At 44.9% G+C, this 25,227-nt stretch overlaps 2 long non-coding RNA genes across 3 annotated transcripts in view; one reads left to right on the top strand and one right to left on the bottom strand.

Moving 5' to 3' along the window:
* Positions 1-6,912: 6,912 nt before the first annotated feature.
* On the bottom strand, positions 6,913-25,217 carry LOC135575775 (uncharacterized). Its single transcript, XR_010467064.1, has 3 exons — positions 23,951-25,217; positions 19,410-22,970; positions 6,913-18,434 (listed from the first exon to the last, which is right to left on the bottom strand). It is a non-coding gene; the product is annotated as an uncharacterized LOC135575775 (long non-coding RNA).
* The window catches only part of LOC110359292 (uncharacterized), a 77,690-nt gene continuing 63,358 nt past the window's right edge, over positions 10,896-25,227 (top strand). Inside the window, exon 1 of one of the 2 annotated variants that reach the window (XR_010467058.1) lies at positions 10,896-11,233. This is a non-coding gene — a long non-coding RNA (uncharacterized LOC110359292). Of the gene's footprint in view, positions 11,234-17,447; positions 18,201-25,227 lie in introns of those variants that run through there. The other variant, XR_010467059.1, reaches the window with a different exon arrangement.

Genomic DNA, 25,227 nt, shown 5'->3' with positions numbered 1-25,227 from the left:
ACTGGCTTTGTGGGACCCATTGGAAGGGCTGTATTTCTTAGTGCTGTGGCAGAGCCTGACCTTCCTGAGTCATCAATCCATCTTTGAAATGTCTTTTGTAGGACAGGTGTGAGAGTTGATAACTACTGAATTTGGTGATGTTGAGCTCACTGGTTAGTATTTGTAACATGTTGTAGGAAGGCTAGGTGGTACTCTTGAGCTGGATTTTGGCAGTGCTTACCCAAGAGGAAAAGGGCTGTGGCAATCCGTAGAGGCACTTGCTCTGCAGAGCCAGGTTCTCTGCTGGGAAGTGGCAGAAGGTGCCCTGTTGGTCTTGGGGCCACAGTCCAGATTCAATCAGGAAAACACTTAAGCACATGGTTAATTTGAGGCATGGGCTTATTCATCTTATTGCTATTCAGTATTTGTGTGTTTGCTTTGCTAAGTGGGGACAAACTGAAGTGCAGGAACTCCTGATGCAGAGCTGGGGGAGCAGGTCCTTCATTCGTGATGCCTTCTCTGGATAAGGCATAAGTGCATTTGATGAAAGGTTTTTTTGTCTCAGGTGGATCATCTGGTGCCATCAGTACAACCAGCATTTTTACACTGCCACTCAAGGGAGCTGCAGGAGCAGCGAGTGCCGATGTGCACAGCATCACCTGCATCCTCAGATACTGGTTTCTGCACAGGAGACCCTGGTACGGCAGAGCCCCACGTGCAGTATTTCCCCCCTGGGACCTTTCACACCACTGAAACTGGTAGTGTTCGCAGGCCTGCGGGTCATTGGGCAGTATATCTATTTCTGAGATCTCTGTGCTCTCCTCTCTCCGTCAGTGTAAACACACTCTTTGGTTTGTAGCAGCTGGATTTTTGAAGGGTATACATCCATCTAGGATAAAAATAGGAACTGCTCTAAATCTTCAGATGCCAATGCAGCCTTACAATCTGACCCCAGATTCCTGTTGAAAATGGGATTTAGGCTTCTATCTCCTTAAAGTGTCCTTAAAAGGTTTATTCCTGGACAAGTTTATGCTCAAATTTAGAAAGTTTGCCATTCATTGTTCATTTGACCATACTAGGTATTTCACCAAGAAGAAGTTAATGTAGGGAACAATGGGAGATGATTTTGAGGAGAAACAGCAAATAACATTATTCAGAGGGCAAACTTATATGAAGTTGAACTGTGAATTTCTAGGAAGATGTTGTTTGTCACAGAGAAACAGAAGGTTATAAAAATGAAAATATATAGGTGAGCTATACACTTCACTTTTAATTCTCTCGGCTTGGGAAATTCGGGAGCTTTCTCTGCAGGTGCTGAAGCTGTGTGTATTCTGCATGTGGCACAGGATGCGCTGAGCTCGCGTGGTCCCCATTGCAGATGTTCCCCGGTACTGCTGTGCCATGGTCTGTACAGTCCCACAGGCACATCGGTCCAGTCCTGCAAAAAGCGTCACAGATTATTGATAAAAGGATTAAGGTATCTGAGCACTTAGTTCTGTGCTCATGTGTTTTCAAGTTGGTCCTAAATAGAAGAAAATTTCAGTGTAAGAAAGAGCATACTTGAAAGACTGAACTTCTCAACCCAGCATCAAGAGGGATAAATTGTATTTAAACAATATGTTTAAATAAAGTCTGAATTGATACTGATTCATTCCAGATGAGACTTTTGGATCTCTAAGATGTGTGTGCTTGCTTTACTGTGAACTTGTTATCAGAAATAGTCACCCTTTGTACTAAAACAGGTATCTGCAAGACTTGGACGCATGATCGCGATCACGGCAAGCTGGCGTCCCTGGCCTTGGGTTCTTATCGGCTTCAACGACCGGGGTGTTGGCTCAGAAACAACTCCCCTTGCTGGTGTGTTGGTGCAGAGATCAGTGAGTCAGCCATGCAGAGCACCTTCCCAGCTCTGATGTGGCATTTTGCAAGTCATATCACCATTCCTTGCCTCAGTTTCTCTCTCTGGGACATGAGGATACCAGTTTATTATATCAGAACCGTATTAGAATATTAGGGTGAGAAACACTGTACAGATGCAGTGCTACATTCCTTTGTACTCGTTAGACTATCCAATATCCTTTTTGTCCATCTCCATGCTCCACGGTCTTTTATCAGTGCATCTTTATTTTTTTTTAATTTATTTTCTCATCATATTGCTGTTTAATGATGACCATTTGTTTGGGTTTATTTGTCTCCCTTAAAAGACCTGACAGGAGGACAAGCATGCTTAAGAAATATAAGAAAGCTCTTAAGTATATGCTTAAGACCTTCATTATTCAGGGTGGCATGTAAACAGGGTGTATTTTTTAGAACATTTCTGAGTTGTTTTGTGAACAGAGATGTTTTCTCAAATCAGAACGATACTGCCTGGCAAAAGGGATGCAGAGTGCTCCCCGAGTCCTGATCTCAGTTTAGTTGCAGGGTAGTTTCTCTTGAGCCGTTACGTGGCTGTGAGGCCAAAGCTCTGACTTGAGCATCATCACAGAGCACAGCGCTGGCCGGTCATTGCACCGCGGTACTCGTGGTCTGAGCAGCTGCAAATGCTCCGTGAGATCATCTCCTTCTTTATCTCTCTGCTTCTTTTTCTCTTGCTTTGTTCCATGGCTCCACACAAATGGGGCATATATATATATGTGTGTGTGTGTGTGTATATATGTACGTGAATATACATCAGAATCAGATTTCTCTACATGCTCAGGGTTGCTGAGCAAAATTTCAGAGTAAGAGGTGACCAGCTGCACTCTGAGGCTTTCAGCAAAGGAAACCCAAGTCATCTCCAATTGCGAGAGTGTTTAATTGCTCTCCGCACAGTTCACTGATTTCGGGGCCCATAGGGACCCCTGCGATTCTTTTGCCTGAACACCTGCGCATTACAGTCTGTGGCATTTCATCCGGTGTTTTCTGCATTACAGCCATTCACATGTGGCTGAAACAGAACATATCTCTGAGAGCAACATCCAGCTTCAATTTAAGCTTCTTTTATCAAAAAGGACCTCATAGAGTTAGAAGGAAATAAATTTCTAATATTCCAGATAGGCACGGGACCCTTGGAGCACTTCAGCTTGAAAGACTTCAGGTGAGGGAGCAGCTACCGTGTCCCACTGCATGCATATACAGTTGTTAATTAGCGTGAAGAGTTTCTGCATTATTTCCCGTCTCAATAGTTTTTGATTCAGTTTGTAGTCACTAATGCCTGTTTCTATTTGACTGAGGTGACAGATTAAACCACCATGTAACGTGTTGAATTTTGGGCCCCTCGATGGGAAAGCCTTCCAGCATCAGTCCAGCCAGAAGATGAGCAGTTCAGGTCGTGGGATGTGGAGCTACCTGTGGCTTTTTTGGGGCGGGGGGCTGGTGGGTGTTGCTTTTGGATCATGTTGTCTAACTTGCAGGCCATGTCCATGTGAACTTCTTACCTGGTTCTTTCAGATCTGGTTTCCTCGTCCTTCCTCTTGCATTTGGCATCATTCCCAAAAAGCTTATTTGCTGTCTGCATCAGCCGGGAGACTTTTATAAAATCCTGGCTGTCCTTGCTATTGAGTTAAGGCCATGATCACTGTTGTCTGCTCGCAGCGTTATTTCTGTAATGAGGATCTTGGGCTATGCCGGCATTGATATGGACTTTCATTTGACTACTTTTCCAAGGTTTTGCAAGATGTTCTTCCTTGCTTTTTATCTTTCATTTAGGGCTTCATATTATTGTCATACTCTTGTAAAAGTTTATCATTTCCACCATCTCAGGTTCCCTCCATAGGTTTCCACAGTTTGGTCATATTTTCTGATGACATGCTCAAATGGTCATGAGTCAACTCACAGACTTAGGAAAAACCTCTGTTTTCCCAAAGGGAAGAACCTGCTCAGTGTCTTCCCTGCTAGGGCAGATATTGAAACTTTGGTTCCTCTGAGGGAGATGCTTTTTGGGAGATAACAGCCTTGCAAGCCCATCTCACAGAGAACCAGTTCAAGCCCAAGAAATTGCAGTATAAGGAGTTGTGAAATCTCTGTTTTCCTGCAAGCTAAGCAACCTGCCACACCTCCAGATGTTGCAAACAGTGCATGGAACTGTACAGAGCATGTAGTGTTGTTGTGATCCTTTGATCTTGCAGCACACTGCAAACCTCCAAGCCCCAACAAGCCCTGCTCATATTGCTACCTTTGCAAGTTTGGAAACTGAGGCACGGAGGTTTGCCTGCCCTATAGCCACACCACAGTCAATGGCAAGCTGAGGAGTTCCACCGACCTCGAGTGTTGGGCCAGGATTTCAGAGTAAATCCTTTGATTCCCAGTAATGAATCTTTTTCATTTTGCTGCCTCTGTCCCTGGAATTTAATTATGTCCTCCCTACCTATTTCGCCCCTTCTCTTCCTTCCGTTTTAGAGCAGCAGCTGTTGTGAAACAGATTGTTCAAGCTGCTCATCTACTCACCTCTGTGGTCCCAGCAGCAGGAGCATGGGACATACTGGTCATGGGAGACAACCGCAGTTTGTCACTAGGGAGCGGTGCTGGTAGGTTGGCAGGAGTCACTGGGGAGTTGAAATGAAATGAAGATGATGATTTTCATAGGGCTGGATGCGGAGGTTGGGCTGAATCTGTGTTGTATAATATTGACCAGGTTGATTTTTAATATAATGACAGTGGTAGGTTTGATTTGTGAATTCATGTATATTCACTGCACAGCTTGGAAATCATGCTTCAGAAGATGTTACAGAACTTTGGTATCATCAGATATGAATGTATCGATTACAAGGATGTAACTGCAGGAACTGTCGATGCTTCATTTCAAGGAGGAAACAAAGGGCTCAGTAGTTACCGCCTGCTTTTCAGGAGGGAAAGAGATGTTAGTGTGTAATGGGAAGTGTCTCCATTTAAGTAAAACCCAAACTACATAGCTTAGTATAGGAAAGAGTATGTTGAAAATACACTTTAAGATATTCCCTCTCTTTGTCACCCTCTTGCCCTTAAATCAGCCACCTGCATTACGTTTAGCAGAAACAAGGGAGTTTTTAGATTGAGAAAGAGCTTGAACTTTTGGAGATGCCCTTATAGTTTGATTCTGTGCTTTTGTTATGATAGACTTAAGAAACCACTCCAAGTTCCATATAGACACTTATGATAAAATGGTCTGTCTCGTTGCATGATCTACTCAAAAATGCACTTTCATCCCAAGATCATAATTACACAGATTTCCAGGCAAAGGGTAAAAAAGATAGATAGGCTCTGTTAATATGGCTCTGTTAAAGGCAGGGCCAAGCAATTCCCGTTTGAATGTAACAAACAAATTATTTGTCTTTGCAAAGGCACCGCTAGGTAGGGGAAAGCTTTGGCTGCAGAAGAGCCCCTTGAATTTGGAATGCGGGAGGAGGTGGATGGCAGAGGACGTTCGGCAGCTGGTGGGAAAGGTGCAGAGGGCAGAGGAACAATAGCGGATAAATGGAAACTTTCTGAAGTCTCTTGTAATAGTTTCTTCTTGAAAGCACACAACCCACTAAGCAGCTTTAAATAGTTACATTCCCATTTGCCGAAATTACATTAAAGTAGGATTTTGGAGAAAAGGAGACATGTAAGTTGGCTGATGGCTTTTAAGCCAGGAAGCTGAGCACAAGGAGGAGGCCTGTGCAGCAGATTCACAGACTGGGTATCTCTAGAGAACTGGTTTAGGGCCAAAAAATTACAGTCTACCTTTATGAATTGTGATGGAAACAGACGAGTGTGCACAGCCCCTGTAAGGGAGGGCTGTTCTCTGAGGTGGTGCCGATGACAGGGACGAAGGCTTCGCAGTGACCGTACCCAGAGCGGCTGGGCATGGCGTGGGCTTTGTACGTCAGGGTTTGGACATCGCAGGTCTGGGAGAGCTCCGTCCCTCGTCAGCTCCTGCACTGGCTGCTCCTCACCTGCATCTTCAGACAACACAGGGCTTGAGGTCTGGCTGTGTAACCCGCTGATGCTCGGGCTGGTACCCCTGCATCTGGATACAGGACAATGACCTGGTGACACCACTGTGTGTGAGGGGTCTGTTCTACTGGGGCCTGAGGCTGGGGATGGCGGGGGAGGCCTGCAGAGAAACTGAGGCAGTTAGGGCTAAACCTCAGAGTAAACCTTGTCAACCTTGCATCTTGTTTTCAAACAATGTTATAATCTCAATTTTGCTGAAGAGCTGGCAACATTGAGAGAGAGAAAAGGATCTCTAGGCTGACGAGGTTTGAGTTTTGTTCCCATTGCCTGAGATACGGAACATCTTTAGCAAGTTGCTGGGTTTTTTTGGGTGGTTTGTTTTATTTTTTCACCAGCTGAATATTCAGTGCTCTTCCCAGCTGTGCCACTGAAATGCCTTTGTAAGAGCTGCTGTATCTCTTTTTGTCTTTGTGCCTCCTGCCACACCTCGTGTGGGGGTTTTGGTTGTAAATTCTTCAGGACAGGGATTATTTCTTAGTAGGGATCATTTGCAGCACAGTTAACTGTGCAGTGGAGTTAACTCTTCTCCAGTGAGCTGTACAGGGAATTGACAGAGGTGGCTTGCATGTGATAATGTCATGTTGCTTCTATGTAGGGTAACGTGCTCATTGAAAGCACCCTCCAAAGTCAAAGCTTTTCTGTGTAAGTGGTACTTTGAGTGAGGACAAGACCCACATCGTTAGCTGAGTTAAGTCAGTGGTGGAAGGAAGTCCTAAGTAACTGTGCAGCCCATAAGAAATTGTATCTCTGGTCTTCTCTGAGGCCACCAGACATTTCTGAAGTGAAAACCGTGTTAATTTGAAGCTGTGACCAGTGTTCAGGTCCCCTGATGAGTGATGTGTTCATCTAAACAAACTGTTCAACTCTCTGTCTCCTACAGCAGGATGTAAAGGACTTTCCCATCTTCTCTGAATGGAACTGAAATAGTATTTGTATGTTCTGGTGTGGGTTTTGGGGCAGGAGCAGGATAAATCCCTCTAATTGTGCCATTCAGTAGACACAGCTTTGTTTATTTTTTAAGCTGGCACAGAAATGCAGGATAAGCTTAGCTGACCACAAGCCATTAAGCATTATGACTTGAATTGAATACTGAACGGTATTGTTAAAGCATAAAGGGAAACTCTGGAATAAATTAACAGGTCATATAATATCTCACATTTCCCAGAAATGCAACAACAGCCACTCATCTCTTTTCAACTACTTTCCCAGCTAAGGGTGAGATATTTCTGCTCTAACTCAAGGCATCCAGAAATCAGACATGTAGGTTTGAGCTGGACACAGCTGGAGCCGCGCTCCCTTCGCAGTGATGAGGGGCAATGGGAACCTCCAGAGGGTGATTCAGCTAAGACGGATGTTTAAGATGGATCAGATGAGTTAGTTGCTCTCAGAATGTTCCTGTTTCTCTCCACTGAAGGAGTTCTGTAACCACTTTCTCCTCCCAGGTATGGGTGATTATTGCTTCACTGACTTTATGAAAGGCTGGTGTGCAGCTCTGTACTGCTGTGCCTGGAGCAGGATGGTGCTGATCACCCTTTCCTTGGACCATTGGGATGTTTGGAGGAAGAGCCTATCTGGCGCTTATAGACTTCTGTTTGCCATTGGCAGATGGCAGGGCTCACGTGGCACACGGTGGATCTGGTTCATCCATAGTCTGTTTTGTTAGTTTTCCTTGTGTTGAGGAATTCTGCGCTTTAAGAGAATTCAAATCACACACTGACAGGAGCGGACACAGGTATGTTACTGTGAGAGGGCACAATTGCGCGTCTCTTCTCTCAAACAGGCTTCAGCAGATCTGAGAACAAAATAGCTCCTGTCTTTTCTGCGAGGGTGATTGTGGGACCCGGCTCTGCTCTGATTAAAGACGTCCAAAAGCTTGGGGGCTGCCAGTGCTGGCGCTGGGGCTGAGCTCAGCCCAGGACACAACCCCAGCCCATGCAGGCTGCTCAGTGTGATACACGCCACTCAAAATAGGTGGTGTCACCACACTGGGATATCAAAGCCACCTTCTATAGCCGACTTGATGCAGTGGACATGTCTTCTGGTAGTTGGTATGTGTCTTTGAGCTGGCTTAGGGAAGGGTTTAACACTTGAGCAGTGTCCTTACATTCGTATTTTGACTATTTCTAGGAGGCAGCAGGCAAACTGCATTGAGACTGAAACCTTTTTTTGTGTGGACGCTGTCTGCTACAAATCCACATTCACATGTGTAATCCCAGAAACTTTGATTGGAAGACTGGAGCTCATTGGAGTAGGAACTTCCAGGATTAGACCCTAAAAATATATGTTGTTATACCAAATAATACATATTACTGCTTAAAATAGCACAGTTGTAAAGCAGTGGCTGGCATCCAAAGCCTGACATCCATATTTCTGTTGCCAGGATATTTTCCCACTAAAAGTGAATTAAAAATATAAAAATCAATGTCTATTTAGACTGTTCATTATTATTGCTTGGTTAAGTATAAACTATTTGTCAACACATAACAGACACTTGGAGAGGATATTTCCTTGCAGTAACACAAATGTGCAATTCTCCTGGCTGTTTCTTAACCTGGCACTCGCAACCTTGGATCCCAGTGCACAACTCTCAAGTTTTGAAACTAGCCTTCTGAGCTGGGCTGGGCTGGGGGGAAAGTTTCTCGGCAGTATATAATTATTCCCGTTATACCTGTCGTCAATGATTCATTGACCGCTGAGGCATACATACAAGCTATTTTTCTCTTTATGACTTTTCGGGGGGATGATTCACTGGTTATAAGTGTACATTATCATATGACTATATAAGAAAAAAAGATAAATGGAGTGAAGCACCACTGAGGTTTTCCATATTAAAATGAAAAAGAGCTCGGTCAATAAAATGGTGATGCTTCTCCCATGGAAGGCCAGCAAACATCTGTAAAGCTTCCAAACAGCCAGAATCCATACAGCTTTACTTTGGTTTTACACTTCTACAATTCAATACATTGAAATTGGTGGAGTAAAACAAAGTAAATCCAGCTGGGAAAAGGCAGGGGTGTATGAGCTTTTCTTCGGAATGACCTGACCGTTCTCCGCTCAGACGTCGGTCATTTGTTGTTCCTTCTGGGGTGCCAGGGGAGCGCTCGTTCCTCGCTGTGCACGGGGAACTGGGGTCAGTGGAACCGGGGTGCTCCAGCACGTCTGTTCTGCTGCGTCTGGCAACAGAACAGGGGATTGATCCTGGGCATTGACTCCAATGGAATGAGATCAGTCCTGGGAGATGGTGGGGCAGCTCTTGGAAATAAAATAATCCGTGTCTGTGGTTGGTGAAAACCCCAAGCAGTCACAGGACTCCCTTGACTTCAGTAGCTTTGAGTAAGTTTGCAACCCAGAGGTTGATGCAAAGGTGGGTAGCAAGCACCATTCAAGGTGCTGACTGAAAGACAGAAAGAAAAAGCCTCTTCCACTGCAAAATCTGGTTGGCAGAGTGAGATGGTTGAGCAAGAGGGAAAATAGATTTATGTGTCACTGTTAGCTTCTACGAACAAGCCAAATTGCTTTGGCACAAAACTCATGATATTTATTCACAAAAATGTGGAATTAATTGCTATCATCCAGATTTTTTAATGGGAACATATTTTAATTTTTTGGTTACAATAGTGCCGATGCTCAGTCATTGTCAGGAGCGGGGCTGCCGCGCCGCGGGAAGGGCCTGGCAGGAAGCGGTGCTGGGTCCAGGAGGGAGCGCGATGGGAACGTCCATCCTACGGCAGCCTTGGAACGGAGGGAGTTCACTTACGTCTCTGTGGAGTTCACGTGTATGCCCGAGTACAAAAGTCTGCTTACATTACTTGTTACCAAGAAAACAGCCTCCCAGACATTTTACTCATTTCACAGTCTGTAACATTTAGTTGATTTTCCTCTTCTCTGGCTTTTGTAAGCAAAGGAGGTGAATTCTCATCCCTGCTCTCTGTCTATATCTCTCTTCATGGATGACCTGACCCATCTTGAAACTGAATCATGGGTTTATTGTCTTGGATCCAAAATTTTCTACCTGGATCATCCAGGCTCTTGCCAAAGGAGAGGCTGAGCTGGGGCAGAACGTGCTCAGTTCCTCTGTTAGGAAGGCAGTTCCTTTGGGTTAGCAGGAGACGTTTCTGTTCTCACCTGAACTGTGACTTGGGTGTTTTCCGGTGTTTGTCCGCACCATTTGTACAGCAGCAGTGGAACTGTAGCTGTCCCTAGACAGACTGTCCATGGTAGTACTGGAGATGCTGAGCTGGGCTCAACGTGCTGTATCCACATGTGCTGCACTGCCTGGTGTAGACCTGCCAGTTGATGGTGATACGTGGTCTATAGCCAGCAGCAGCACTAAACTCTTCTCTATTTCCCCATTCTCATTGTGCATTTTAGGACATAATTTACCTACGCTTTGCACTCTTCACAGTTTTGCTGTATCTGGGTTATCTGCTCCTTCCATTTCCTTGGTTGATGAAGAATTGACTCTGTCTTCTCAGTGCTTTCATACATGGGCAGAAGAAAGAGATTTTTATCTACAGAGACAGAGATCGCAGATATATGAATTATGTGAGGGGTGAGCAGGTCATTCTGATGCAATTCCATGGAAACAAGCAATTACATTTATAGGCACAGTTGAGGAAGGTGAATTGGAGCACAGCTGGCCAGTAGCAGGGATTTTCTGCTCTCTAATCATTGCTGTGGACCCACAGGCTGGAGAAAAGCCCAAGTTGAAAGGGTCACTTGCAGGCCAATAAAAGAATATATGTTGGCTGGAAACACACCAGACTCGAGTTTCAAAAACATGTTTTTCTTCATCTTGTTGAAACACAAGATTACACTTAGTCATCACTTATATGGTTGGACTCTTATGATCTCACAGCTACAAACCTTTTCCTTTCTTCCTCCTCCCCCACTTTTTATTTTTTTTTAATTTTTTTCTGAAGAACCATTTATTAAACGTATGTTTTATTCTTGGCTGGGGATTTCCACTCGCTGTTCTGTGGTTGATATCCCAATGCCTGGAGAGTTCTCAGATGAGGGTTGGGGAGATCTTAGTCAATGCAGCAGGAAAGAAGTCATGACTATTCCCTTGCATTAAATAGGTGGGTCAGATTTCCAGCTGGTGTAGATTATCCTGGCCCATAGATCTGTTCAGATGGTGTTTGCAGCTTCTTTTGGAGATGTGGAGGAGTAAAGCTTTGCTAACAGAGATGCTGAGGGAAGCGTTCAGTGCTCGTGAAGACGTGTTCGCGTTGCCAGAGCAGTGTCTTGGTCTTGTCTCTGGGTCGACTCTGTTGGGAAGGATTGTGCCTTGTCCGTTCAAGTGAGTGCTGCATTAAAGTTTGTGAACCGTCTCCATTCGTCTCTCTCTGCTCTCCAAACCTTTTTCACCATCTCCTAGAGCTTTGACTCTTGCCTGCAGTACCCCTAAGCTTTCTTGGTACTGCAGCAATTCACTGGGGCTGGTAAAGCTGGCCTCCATATCTAAACTGCCACCTTGGTTTTTGGAGGATTTCCATTAGTTTATTGCAGTGATGCACTTTTCCTCGTCCCTTTCCAGGCAGAAACTCTGTCAGCTTCCCTCTGCTTCCCCGCTGAAATGCTGCTACACAAGTCACTGCTTCACCCTCTCACCCCAAACTCATTATTTCAACCCGTCTTCATTATACAATGTTCTTATTACATTTACTATCGTGTCTCAAAGGCTTAAAATGCAGACACACAAAACAGATGAAACCCATTTGTTCTGCCCCAGTGATCTTCCTGGTTGCTAGAGACTACTTCAGCAACCTCCAGCTCCATTTACTCGCCAATTAAACCAAATCCTTGTCATTTAGTAGCTCTATATAAATATTTGCTTGAAATAAGTTTTCTATCTGATTTCATACTGTGTTGTACAACTTTAATTGATACAGTTAAAATACAGCCAAGATTTGAATGATTTTTTCTTGTGACATGTCGTGTGCTGGGGTATTCGAATTGCTCTTGTATAATGACGACTAATTCCTAAACTAAACTCCATCAGTAAAATCTCAGCTTTGTATCTTTTTCTTTTGAAGAATAAAATATCATTATTTCAGCTCCGTGATATTGTTTATATTTGTCTCTTTTCAGTACTATTGCACAATTATTTACCAGCATCTGTAGTATCATTTGTTGTGCATATTTTTCAAGAACTGAGTCTTAAGTATTGCAAGTGAATTTGAGCTGTCAGCTGTGGCTTACGTGGTGAATGTGTTCTCAGGACAGTGCTAGTTTAACCTTGAGGAAGGTTTTCTTGATTTTCAGTGGGGAAAGTTGTGCCTTTTAGGATCTTCCTGCTTACAAGCTCCATGAGCTTCAAACTAATCTCTATTTGGTCTCAGGTACTGCTCCCTCTTGAAGAAATTGTAATCTGAAGGGATATATTTTGGATAAGAGAAGGTAACACATCAGATGAGACACTGCGGCAGGGAGCGTGTCCCCTCCCCTCGGCACAACTACACCTGGTTACACCTGTGACTGGAGCGAGGACTTACAGCAATATCGCTGCATTCCTGCGGCTCTTTATAGGTTTGGTTTCTCTCCCAGTGTTCTTCCTTAGCTGTGAGTTTAGCTCAGCTCAGAAGCAAACTGGATTCCCTATTTTCAGCTTGTACAAGGCTGAGGTAAGCCTTGTGTTTGGTTTTGACTTTTCATGAGACGCACTGCCTTTACATTTGTTCTTCTCATTTATAATTCAGAATAGCTCAGCGCTGCTTCACCTCTGCCTAGTGCTGTAGAAGCCTTTTGTTGTCGTCATCTCTCTGTCCTGTCCTCTGTGATGTTCATGTACAAGATGCTCGTTAGGGGGTACACTAGAAAAGCCAAAGAACAGCACTTCTGAAGTTGTATTTTCAAGCAGCCATTTTGCACATTGCACCACTACAGGTGAATCCGTTAGGCTGCTTTGTTTCATTTCACTGGGATTAATTATAGAGTGAGAAGGTACGTTTTATGGCAGTGAAGAGCAAAATCTTTGCTTTTAAACTCCCCAGTCTCACAGTCTGCAGGGAGAGACAGGAGAGGCAGCACCTCTTCTAACTTTGTGTACATCAATTAAAATTTGTAACCTGGGGTCTGAAACTTAGAGAGTTATTCAGTAAACAGAACCTGTGCTGAACAAAAACCCTACTCCAGAACAGACCCTGCTTGAAAAGGCTGGTACCCCAGTTTCGTCCTGGAAATAATAGCTCATCTTATTAAAGCCATCGCTTGTTCAGTGTCAGAAAGTCTACAGCCTGGGCAGGAAAGTCAGTAGAAATAGAGTATGCTTAATAAGTTATTAGTCATATCTAATGTATAGAAAAGAGCTAAAACACTGTAGCTGTCTCGCCAGTGCAGTCCATGCCCGAGTGATGTGGAAATAGCAGAAGCCCTTGGTTTCCAGTGTCACCATTGACTGCCAGACAGCCTAACATGGACTGAAACAACAGGCTTCAGATCAGAGGAGAGGATGTGGGTAATAAGGATGGGATAACAATATCCAAGAGTGTAATTTAGGAAATAAAACAGCGGAATTGATAAAGCAAGCTTCGGAAGCATGCAGCAATGGTTCCGGTGCCTGCAGAAACCATCACCAAGTCCAGTTGCTGTGAGCAGGACCCTGTGCAGTGGCGCCTCACTCTTCCGTGCTCCTCAATCCCTTCATCTTCTAATGCCTCTATTCTTCAGCTGCAAAACAAGGACCCAGTATCACCTTTAGGAGGGTGTGGATTGTCTTAAATTATGAATGTCTGTAAAGCACTTTGAAATCTTCGGATGGCTCTTGTTTCAGCTCTACAAGGTATTGTCTGCTCTATCATTGCTGTGTTTGTTTGGGAAGTGTACAGTGGTTTTCATTTGCAGCTGTGGTCCCAGTGAGCCCTGCGGTTGGATGCTGGGGGAGAGGTGTTCCATTAGAGCTGCATGTGGGAGCTTGGCTGCCTCTAAGTGTGAGAGCTGCAGGAGTCATGAGAAAGAAAGCTGCAGGATAGAGATAGGTAAATGCTAGCTGCAGCTTTTGCTTTATTCTTCCCTTTTTTTTTGTCACAAATCTGGCCAACTAGAAATAAGAATTTATGCCTGTATCTATTAGGGAAGCATGGCTGGAATGTAAGATTTATTGGAACCAAAATAAGGAGCAATTTCAGAAAGAGCTCTGGAAATAAATTCATGTGTTGGGGTTTAACTTACTCTGAACTCTTCCTCTACAAGAACAAGTGAGCAGATCTGTGCCAATTAATCATTAACCCGTGCCACCTTTAGCAAAGATTCCTAAACCCTCTTCAAGGTTGGCACTTGGTGCCAATACAGCTGTGGGGTGGGAATTTTAATACTGTTTTCAGCTGGACTGGAGAAAGTGTGTGATTCATTCCAAGCCTCACCAAGTCAATGAGAGCTTCAATAAGACCCAGGCATGAGTGAGAACTCTGCTCTGCCCACATGGCCAGGGCTGAGTTCCTACAAAATCCGAGCTCCCCGTGTGGTGGAAGCACACGAGAACTGTGTGAGATGTAGTGATGAGCAATGATTTAACATAGTTGTAAACGGAGGTGATTTTTCACCTCCTTTGCTTTTCTTGATCCTCTGGATTTAGCAAAAATCCTGGGAAATGATGTCCAAAGTGTCTTTCTCCCCACCAAGCTGAGTGGCAGCCAAGAAGGCTCCGTTCTTTGTGTGTGAGGAGCCTTTGTGGCTGGACACCTTCTTTCCTTAAACCTCCAGGATGCCCGGGAAGTCACAACTTGGAAGTCATTAGGAAAGGATCATTAGATAAACCGTGTTTATGTGTGAGATAGTCACCTTAGCACTGGCTTCTCACTCATGCACAGCTGAGGCTTAACACTGCTCCAAGAGATCAGTGTGTAACGATGCTTTTCCACGTCATTCCAAAGAATGTTTCTTGTGCCCCTCCTGTTCACCTGCCTCTTTGAGCTCTGGTGAACTGCAATGGAGAAAGTTCACTCATGGAGCTTATTCTGCTTTCTTGCACTTTTGCGATTGGTTGCTCAAGGAAAGGCAACTCGGTCTGGTTTTCAAAGCATTTTTGTAGAACTGAGTGTAAAGCTTAATGGGATGCGTACTGTTTTACACAGAATGAAGCTCTCATGCTGCGTGCTGAAGATTTACAATTATTTTAATTTAACCCAAATGAAAGTATTATGAGCCAAGTTATTTTGCAGACATCTTTTCTGGATGGTTATTTGATTCCTTACACTTCATATGGAAGATTTAAGTTGAGGTTTGGCCGCTGTTTTCATGTGTCCGCATGTATTTTGGGGTTTGGTTTTTCAAAGCAGACCTCCTCAGCTTTTGCAGGTGCAGTTTTTTGTCCTTGCAACTAATTTTGCCTTCAAAGCGGCATTTGGAGCGGGTAAAGCGGCGCTCCCCTTCGCATGCAGAACAGCACAATGTGGTGGGCAGAAATGTGGGGTGAGTTTGAAACAGTCCTGCAATTCTGTCTGCAGGGATGGGGAGGATCAGACCAGCTGTGTTGTTGGGGTGAAGGCTTCAGTATCAGGCGTTGCGGTTACTTCTCTTGCTGTGTTCTGTGTGCTGCCATGGGCCTGATGTGCGATATGGGCATCTGTCCCTGCAGAGCCCCAGGGCTGATGGTGTGCGAGGCTGCCTTGGTATCACAAGGTACTCTGGGCAAGAAAGGCTGTTAGTGCAGAGCTCTCTTTTACCGTTCATGAAGAGACTGAGCTGCTGCTTGGTCCCTGCGGTGTGCCTTTGTGAGAGCTCGCCGAAATGACCCCTAGAAAGAGAATCTGGAGGCTGTTCAGTGCAGATGATGTGAAGAAAGGGCTGTTGCGTCCTTGCTAGCTCTGCACTGGCATTCAGCTTCTGCACGGGGTGGCCACGAAGTCAGGTGTGATCCTGGGCTTGTGTTATAAGATGTTTTCTAAGGCACTGGAGAAGAAGAAATGACAAGTGGAGATTTTTTTGTGTATTTGATTTGTATTCAATGCAGCGAGAGCCGAGAGAGCCCAGGCCAAACAGAGACATTGTTCAGTTGGTCAGGTAACTTCCAGAGCTGTTGTTGCTTCTAGCAGATCCCCAGGGGCCAACAGAGGGGCTGGTGGCTCCGACAGGAGCGGGGACTCGGGAGCGGCGTGCGGCCATCGCTCCCAGGAGCCACCCTCAACCCTTGTCAAATGCCTCACCTTAATGGAGGAGGCTCCTTGTCAACTGCAACTGTAAATTGTATTTAACGGGCTCGGCTGCTAACACCCCTCCCAAAAATGTTCTCTCTTCATATTTTAAATTCCAGCATCCTTTTGTGGAAATTATTGATGTGGAGATGGTCTAATTGCATAGAACTTGGGTTGAGCAAGAATCAAGATTTACTTAACCTCTTATTAAGCCCATCAGAAAGGTCTATATATTTTTTGAGGTCATATTGTTAGCGTGATGTGCTTTGCTTCATGTCTTACGGAAGTGTTCAAAAGATACTAGCACACGGTGAATTGAAGGGAAGAATGAAGATGCTGATATGAAGCCCAAGAATTTTAAGTCTGTTAAAAGTTTAACCGTAAAACCTTGGTTGCTGGACCATCTGCTTTTAATCTTCCTATTGCTATGCAGTCTTCTGGGGACTTCGGCTTGGCAACAGATTTCCAGATTGCTAAATTAATCTTGTCAGCTTCAGGAAGCACCAGAAAACCCTTGGGAGGTGGATTCCGCGCTCAGTTACACCTGTGTGAACTCACCGCCCTGGGCCAGCACAGTGACGCTACGTTTTCTCTATAGAACCATGCAATCGTATATCTAGACACATGGATCTGCAAACTGAAATCTAGCTGGATTACTTGTCCAAAGTCTTTTACAGATAAATAGCCCTGAAATACTTGAAACAATCTGCATTATCATCAGGCAGTCTCAAATATCCATGTGAATATTGAATAAAAATACTTAGCGACACTGCAATAGCAAGTCTTTCACAGCAGTATTTTTTTTAGTTGAGCCATTGGTTTATGTGCGGATGAGATGCCCTCATTGCAGCCCTGTTCTGTCAACAAGGGCTGCCAGGATCTACATGGCCTGATCAAAATAGCCAGAGCAAAGATGTTAAGTGCAGAGTGTCCCTCTAAAAAAAAACCCAAAGTTAAACCTTCTTCAAGTTCCTTATATCTGGACGGCAGGCAGAGCTGGGAGCTGGCTTTGAACACCTGTTAGCTTCAGGAAATAGCCATGCAGAAACTCTAATTCCTTAATGTGCGTGTCCAACAGCATGACAAGTGCTCAACAAACACTGCAACGGCAACGGCTGTTGCTGCCGGAGGCTTTGCTGGTATTTCACTGTAATGAAAGGTGCCACCTCTGCATTTCTGGCCTTCTCATTTTTAAAGGCTACAGCTCTGGCAACAGCTGAAGGATTCTATTAGAAAGCTGTGTTTTTGAAGACCTGCTCTGCACCTGCTTTGTTCTGCTGCAGAACATTTTGAGGCTCCACGTGCCTCATTAGATATATAAGGCCTGAACATCTCCCTTGTGCTGGGAACCTCTGGACAGTCCTATGGGGCCGGTCCCTTTGGAGCTCTGCCCTGGGGCAGCCGAGGTGGAGCCCCAGCAGCACAAAGGGGGAAGCAGAATTTCCACGTTGTTTTTCTTTTTCAGTTCTCAGGAAAAGCCTTTAGAAAAAATCCTGTCAGTCTCAGTTGTGAAATTTGACATATAGCCTAAAAATAGAGTTTCGGTGAGAGCTGAGAGCATCTACAGTGACTTGACTGGAGGAATAGGAGTTGGCAAATCCACACTGCTCAACATTTCCAAAACTAATTTTCTACATCAAGTCTCCTCATCCTTTCCCTGTGCTGTTTAAACAGGAATGTAAAAAGAAACTGTTAAGGAAACCCACATATGTAATTGTTAGGGGAGGAAGACAGTTTTGTGGCCGAGAAACAGGAGAAGAGCCAGATGATCCTGTTACTTCTCCTGCCACAGACTTACGTGACCTTGGCAAGGCAACACTTCCCAGATTGTTGACTAATATTGGCTGTTCGTTCCTTGGACGCTCAGCGTGGGACAGTTCGGGTGGGTGTTTTCAGAAGTGTTGAGCAGTCAGAGTTCCACTAGGTTGCTCGAAATAAGATAGATTTTCAGCTGTGCTTCTGAGCTTTCCGTTCCTCTGTCTGAGTGATGGAAGTCGCCTCCTCTGGGAGGTGTGGTGGTGGCCGGGGCTGCCGTCGGGCAATGGCCGTGGAGCTGTGATTTTTCATACCAGCCGAGCATCTGTCCTTGTCCCACGTTTCCTCATCTGCAGGATATTCAGTCCTGAAGCGTCAACAGTGAGTTCCTGTATTTAAAAAAAGCCTGTGCCCAGAGGAGTGGGGGAATAAGGCGGCTCCTGGACTGTACAGTTCCCCTGTTATATGCTCATTTCTCAAGATAGTTATATTTCTCAAGCGCAACTTGTGGCTTGGTGTTTGCGTCTGATTTATTTCTACGTGAGTAGATGGACATGGGAGCAAGATGACGCGGGGTCTCTGCTAGGTAAAGACAGGCAATGAAGCCGCTGTTCCCTAGAAGGGAAAATAAGAGGTTGTTTGTGTCCTGCACCTTCCCAAATTACAAGGGAAGACTTTGAAGTACAAAAATAGTTGCTGTATTATCCACATATTGTAGGATGTTTACCACTGGAGACTAATGCCTAAACAATGAATTTCCAAGGCACTCCAAATGTGATCCAGCTTTATTCTAAACAGTTGTGAAAAAAATCCTGATTACAACAAATGAAACTCTGCTATTTGTTTTCTTTTCACAGTTGGAGATTCTGTACACACAGAGAAGTTGCTTGGGGTCTGAAAGTGTTTATCCTGCCAAAAATAAATGTTCTAAAAATGATCACTTAGCATTCCCTGCATCTCTGCATATTTATTTACCATGAAGAATCTGCTTACAGAGCTTTTATTGTATTTTTTTTTACATTTCAGCTTCAGTGAAAAAAAACCGGAGCGTGCTTCTTTACCAACACCCATTTCTGCTCAGAGTCATAAAACTGTTTTGTAACTATTTTTTACGCAGGCTGTGGTTAATCTCCAGACAAGTTTATTTAGCAACCAAAGGTGATGCTAAGAGCCAGATTTTCAAAGCAGCTTTCTAAATACAGGACAGTATTTGGAACAGCTTCTGTTTGTATGTGCGAGAGCTTGTCAACTTGCAGGTTTTCGTGAATACAGCTGGTTTTGTATCCAGTATTAGTAAATTTAGAGATGATGATACTAGACGGTTGAATAAATTCACATTACAAGAGCAATGTGTGTATCAGAACAGCCTTTCTCCAGGAAACTGCTGGAGGATGCTTCAAATTCTGGATATTCTTGGCCCCACCTGTGATTTCTTCTCCTGTACGAATGCTCTTTTATCTCTGGATTTGCATAGTTACAGAGAATCTTTGCGGTTTTATTTGAATGCTTTCAGAATTAATGAGTTGAGCCTCCTGTGAAGTTGTATCACCACTTTACAGAGAGGGAAACTAGGAAAGAGAAGGGACTTACCTGAGGTCACAGGAGATGTCTGGGGAGCTTTGGAAGGTGCTCAGCATGTTACCTGTCACCACCTCCCTCCGGGCCATCTTCAGGAGAGTGCAGCAGCTATTGACCCTTTGCTCTGGGCTTAATGATGGCCCCTTGGGGAAATTTCTGCAACTGTTCCACCCCATCTTTCCATACGTCAAAAGTTTGTCCGTCTGTTCCCTTTCAGACCCGTAGAAACCTCTCAATGAATTGCTAAGGTGCAGTGGGAGGAAAAAGCCTCTAGAAGCTTTGCAAGTGCGAGATCACAGAGCACTTAGCGAAGCAGAAACGCAGTCTCCCCTTCGGCAAGGGGCTTGAAGACCTGGCTGCCTGCCTAAGGCTTCTGGGGCATTGGGAATCGTTTCCCATCGAACTCCGCTGGGCAGGACAGCAGGACAGGAGCTTCCAAACCGGGGCAGAGGAGCACCCGGGGGTGCCGTGCCCTGGGGGTTCCGTGCCCCGGGGGTGCCTTGCCCTGGCAGCGAGGGGCGTGAGCAGCTCAGCCGCTCCTTTCTGCTATGCGGGCAGGTTACGGTCTCTCAGCGTGGTCCAGCTGCGTGTACGCCTGCCCAGGCCAGCATCTGCAACTCAGTTGCCTGGTTTGCACGCTGGAGTGTTCTACTCGGTCAATGGGAGATGGTTTTGCCATGAAGTGTAATACTCTTGCCTGATCTTTGGAAGGAACTCCTGTGCGGAGGGCTTGGCATCTTCCCAGCCGAGCAGGGTCATCTCTATTTCTGTGACTTTAGTGTGGAGACAAGGGTCTCCCTTTACAGGCAGAACATGTGCAGGGCATGCTGCTTAGTGGCAGGTAAAACCATGATTTTATTTATTTAGCTTGTCCATCTCAGTAGGTTTATAATTTTAAGCCGGTGTTATTCCACCCCCAGTTCAATACAGAGAACGTGATGATCAACCACAAAGGTGAGGAAAAGCCCTCTGTGCTTGCAGTGGATAGCAATCCAGCAGCTAAACTCTGTACCGTGCCATTGTCAGATGTCCCTGTCCCCATGGCAGGATGCAGTGCAGTAGATTGCTTTTGTTATCACGGCACGGAGTGGCACTCATCTAAATAGAAGTCACTTGTCACTTAACGTGACTGACAGTTGCTATGTCATAGCTTGCACAGATACCTGCTATTGGTGTGTTTAGCAATTCTTCTGATCCGGTTGTTTTCCAGGCTCTCTGGAAGCCACTGGTCCCTGTGTTACCCACTACTTGGCACAAGCTGTGACTCAGTTAAGGGAGCCCTTGTCTCTTGTCGCTGTAACTTGTCTTCTGACAGCTCGTGTCTGAATCCAGTGACTCGGTGGAAATGGTCTCATTTGCAACAGCCATTTCACCTCCTAAAGCTGGGACGTTCGCTGCCGTTTGGATGCCATTACAGTTCCATGACCTCAGGAGACGGCTCTGCATCAACACTGCCAGGTTAGGAATAGTTGGCATTGAGCAAAAATTGCTATTGTGTCAAGGAGTTGGCCTGGCTCCCTACATGATGGGAAATAGGCGCAGAGCCCAGGCAGCATAATGCACTTGGTTTCTTGCTGATTTTTACCTGCCAAATCCGGAGCAGAATAAGTAGTTATGGCTGATGTCATTCTTTTTTAGGTTCTTATTTATTTTTACAGGCATCTGACTAGCTAGATTAGTGAGATCTAAGCTCATCCTACAAAATTCTATGCAAATACTTGACTGTTTTAACATTTCAGGTTCAGGGAGTAAAGTACATCCTGATCCGCCTGCCTTATGAAATGCCTGCGGTCTAATTGAAGAGCTCATAACTATTTTAAAGAACTAGTTGAGATTTTTCTGTTTCCACTGCAAAGCAGCTTTTTCCAGTTTTTTTCACCATCCAGCTAAAATGAACAACACAAATGTATCCAAAACTTGCTTTTAATGTGGTCCTGGCACAGCTGAGTACTAGGTTCAGTAATGAAGGCAGGGCGAACTCATCCAGAGCCCATTTTATAATAAGAGAAGGATTTCCCACTGCTGGAAATACAATAAATTGCCCGCATATTGATATACTTCTGACCTCACGTGCATCTTGTGCGACACGTTGCCATTTCTTAGGATAAGAAATACTCTGTGCTACAGCGACAAAAGTCAAATTCCCCAGCAGTGTTCCCTTGCCCAGCCGGCGGCTCTCGCAGCGTAACGCAGCCTTCTGCCCATCGCCTCTGGAATGGAGCTCGGCTGTGCCGAGCTGAACCGTGCTTAAACCCCACCATGCAAAAAGCCTGGTTATTTTGGCCTGGAAAGCTCCGTTTCAAGGCAATGCTGCCCATACGGGACTGTTTCCCTGCCAGCCCCCTGCCTCCCAACTCAGGAGATGGGATCAGTCCCTTTGGTGCTCGGTTTTGCAGCCCTGGAGCCCAGATCCTGAAAGGAGATCCTGGAACACAGACCTCTGAGCTCATGCAGATCAGTTTGCAGGACTGAGCCTTGAGAACCACAGTAATTAATAACAACTTGGCGAGAGTGTCCTGGATTTCAATAGTAGGAGTTTTGCACTAGAGCAGGATGAGAATACGGCATTAAAATAAGGCAGACAGTTCACAGCAGGCTGAGGAGAGAGGCCAAGATCAACAGGATAAAGCTCTCCTTTTACAAAAGCTGCCCCAAACCTTTTTGTCCACACACATAGGGCCTTAATTCAAGGCTTGTTGAAGTCAACGGAGAAAAAAAGCTCATTAATTTCAATAGGTTTGAATCCGTTTGAACCCCAGTTCTGTCCAGAGGACAAGTGTATGTAAGCTGGCTATGGATTAATTTAAGTTGGAAACTCAGGGTTGGTCTCCAAGTATGGAACAGGGAGGTTCTGGAACCACCTTCGGCAAAAGGGGGAGTGTCAGAAATGTCTTAATAATTATTAAGTTGGAGCTTGACTGAGCTAAAAAGGAGGCTACGTAATGCGCTGGGTGTGTGATGGCAGAGAAGAGCGCTCTGGTCCCTCCCCAGCCAGCAGCCCCGCGCGGGCCAGGCCGCAGGGCCCTGGTGTGGCACATTCCTGCTCTTCCTCTAACTGCTCTCAGAAAACCCTATTTTAGGCAACTGCTATTTTGTGCTTCCGGCATAGCTTCATTTCGAGGACATGATATATGCCCAAATTATTGAGTATTGGGGGCTATTTTGTGACAAACGCTGCTGACAGATTCCGCACAACCACCACGCTGTCTGGAATTTCATCTAGCATGGCTTTCTTTTTATCGTACTGATGACATATGATTTCCAGTCATGCTACTCTTTTTGTTACAGAGCACATGTTTAAAATATCTTCTTCTTAAGCCTTTTGTGTTTTAGCTGAGCCCTCATTCCCCTCCCAACACATGGTCGTACGAGTTCCTGAAAGCCACAGCGACATGAGTTTCTGATGGCTGAACTTCGATGTTTGGTGTTTCTCAAATGTTGTGACTCTGCCTTGTTAATGGCTTTGATGTGGTTGAGCTGGCATCCTCACTGCATTCCCAAATTGCCGTCTTCTTCCTCAAAGTTTCTGCTTCTTGGCTCTGTTTTACGTTGCTTTGTAGAGCAGGGGTATGTCTGTGTACGACCAAATAATACACTGGCTGTAAACTGTGCCCACTTCAGATGCCACAGCTGAGCATCCCTCTTTGCAGGGACGGAGAGCGTAGTGTTTGCAAGCATCTGAGGTGTAGAAAATCAGTTTCCTAAATGTTAGTGCAGTTAGTAGGAAGCACATAATTAGGTATTTTAAGGAGGGGCGTATTGCTGGATGTTACCAGGAGACTGTAACTGTTCCCTGCTGCTGGGTAGCACTGTCGCTGGCTGGCTAGTGTAAAAAGTGCACTGTTTGGCCTTTAATTCACATTATATTAAGTAAAATGTATGTGATTCAAATAGCATCAAGTCCTCACTACTGAAATTAATCAGACTCTAAATTAAGTTAAACCTACTTTATTGGCTACTTAACTTAGCTCACTTTAGTGGGAGAACGATCAGTTGCTCACTGTAAACATGCTGTAGTACTGAACAGAGCTTTGATCCAGTCTCTTAAAATCCCTTACAAAACAAAATTACTTTGTACTGTCATATTTAACTTATTTTCTTTTATCTGACATTACAAAATATATAACTAGTGGATTTCCAGTATCTCCCTACCAAAAAAGCCCAAATTTGAGACAGTGATAGCTTTTCACAGATAATTAGTAACATTAAAACCAAAACAAACCACATGTCAAAAAATAACACTTGTCCTCAGTGGATGTAAATTAGGAAATTACTTCAAAGTTAAAACCAAATTACGTTCTTTCTTGCTTGTATTTTCTTACTCCAGAGCGGAGTGCTGCCAGCAGTTAATGAACTTTTTAAACAAGATTGCGAAAATAAAAGTTCTGACATGGGGTTGAGCAAAATCAATAACCCTGCAAGAAATGTTAATTTCTGGGAATTAGCTTTTGATGGTAATTACACTGTCAAAACCAAACTTATCTCGCTTAATGTAATCGTCCTGTATGTCAGATTGAGAGCCACGTTGTGATCGAATACAGACCAGCACCAACCTGGGAGAATCGAAGCCGGTCGAGTTACTCCGAGTTTGCACCAAAGTCAAGCAGAGCAGAATCTGGGCTTTATTTCTTTTTCTTTTTCAAAACCAAAGCAGAGATGTGGGTGCTCTGGAGCACGTTCATCACACAGATTTGTTTTTCTTAACAACTGTGAAACAAACTGGCTCGGAGTTTGTGCCAGATTTGGCTGAACTCCTGCCAAGTCTCGTTGTGCTGATTTGTATGGCAACACTGGCAACCCGAGCGGAGGTTTTTGCGTCGCCTGCCACGTTACACATTTACACGGGGCCGGGGAAGCGGTTCCATTCCAGTCACCTCCTGCTCTGTGTGCCCACGGCCAGGCTGAGGGAACAGTCATCTTTTAATGAGCTCCTGACAAAGTGCTGGGGCTGAGATTGAAAAGCCATTTATGGGGCATACAGTGTATTGTGGCCTTTCCTCAACGCTGCTGTGAGCACAACATGCCATCGAGCGTTTTGGTGGTGGGAATTAAGCTATTTGTTTTATGGATAAGTATAGTCGCAGCTATTTCCTGCGCATTCCAGGGATGGAGAAGTCGCCTTGCCAATTCGCTCTTGACATATTTACAGACGGAGAAGCCACCTTTGGACTAGTTTTTGCAAACATTGTGTTCCATTATGAAAATGTTCCCAAGGCTGAGGGTGAAGAGTCTGGCTCAGAATATCTCCAGCTCCAGACAGCACAGGCCAGTGTCTGATCTCAGCCGAGCTGGGGAACGTCTGAAGTAATTCTGTTAACTTTTCAGCATGTGTTCTGGACGAGCAGTGGAGTAGCTGAGGTTAGAGCTTGACCTTCAGTCTTCAATAGGTCCAAAGTGGGCTACATTTCGCTGGGTTTTTCTTTTCTGTATTTTCTAAGCAGGAAATAGCCCCAGTGAGTCCTTTTATGGGCTCTGCTTTCTCAACAGTGAGAGTCTGGAAACTGTAAGGACATCCACTCGTATCCAAATTCCACAATTAATGATGCATTCCCGGAGTGGAGGGGGTTTGCTGCGGTTGCCAACAAGGGCTGGTAATTCCGCATGTCAAAAGCAGTATTGCGGAGCAGGCGATCTCGGAACGCAGCTCCGGCAACATTAGGGCCATGAATAATGAACAAAATGGATGTTCCATTCTGGTACTGGCCAAGCTTTTAAATCCATTCTTCAATCCTAGGACTAATGCTCATGCTAATGGGCTGGACTGAGCAGAGCTGGCCTGTTTGATTTAGGAAAATTGTGCTTAGCAAAAAAAGCAAACGAATGACAATTG

This window comes from Columba livia, chromosome 18 (assembly GCF_036013475.1).
Source record: "Columba livia isolate bColLiv1 breed racing homer chromosome 18, bColLiv1.pat.W.v2, whole genome shotgun sequence".
NCBI lineage: Eukaryota > Metazoa > Chordata > Aves > Columbiformes > Columbidae > Columba > Columba livia.
This window is presented reverse-complemented; position numbering and strand designations above follow the sequence as displayed.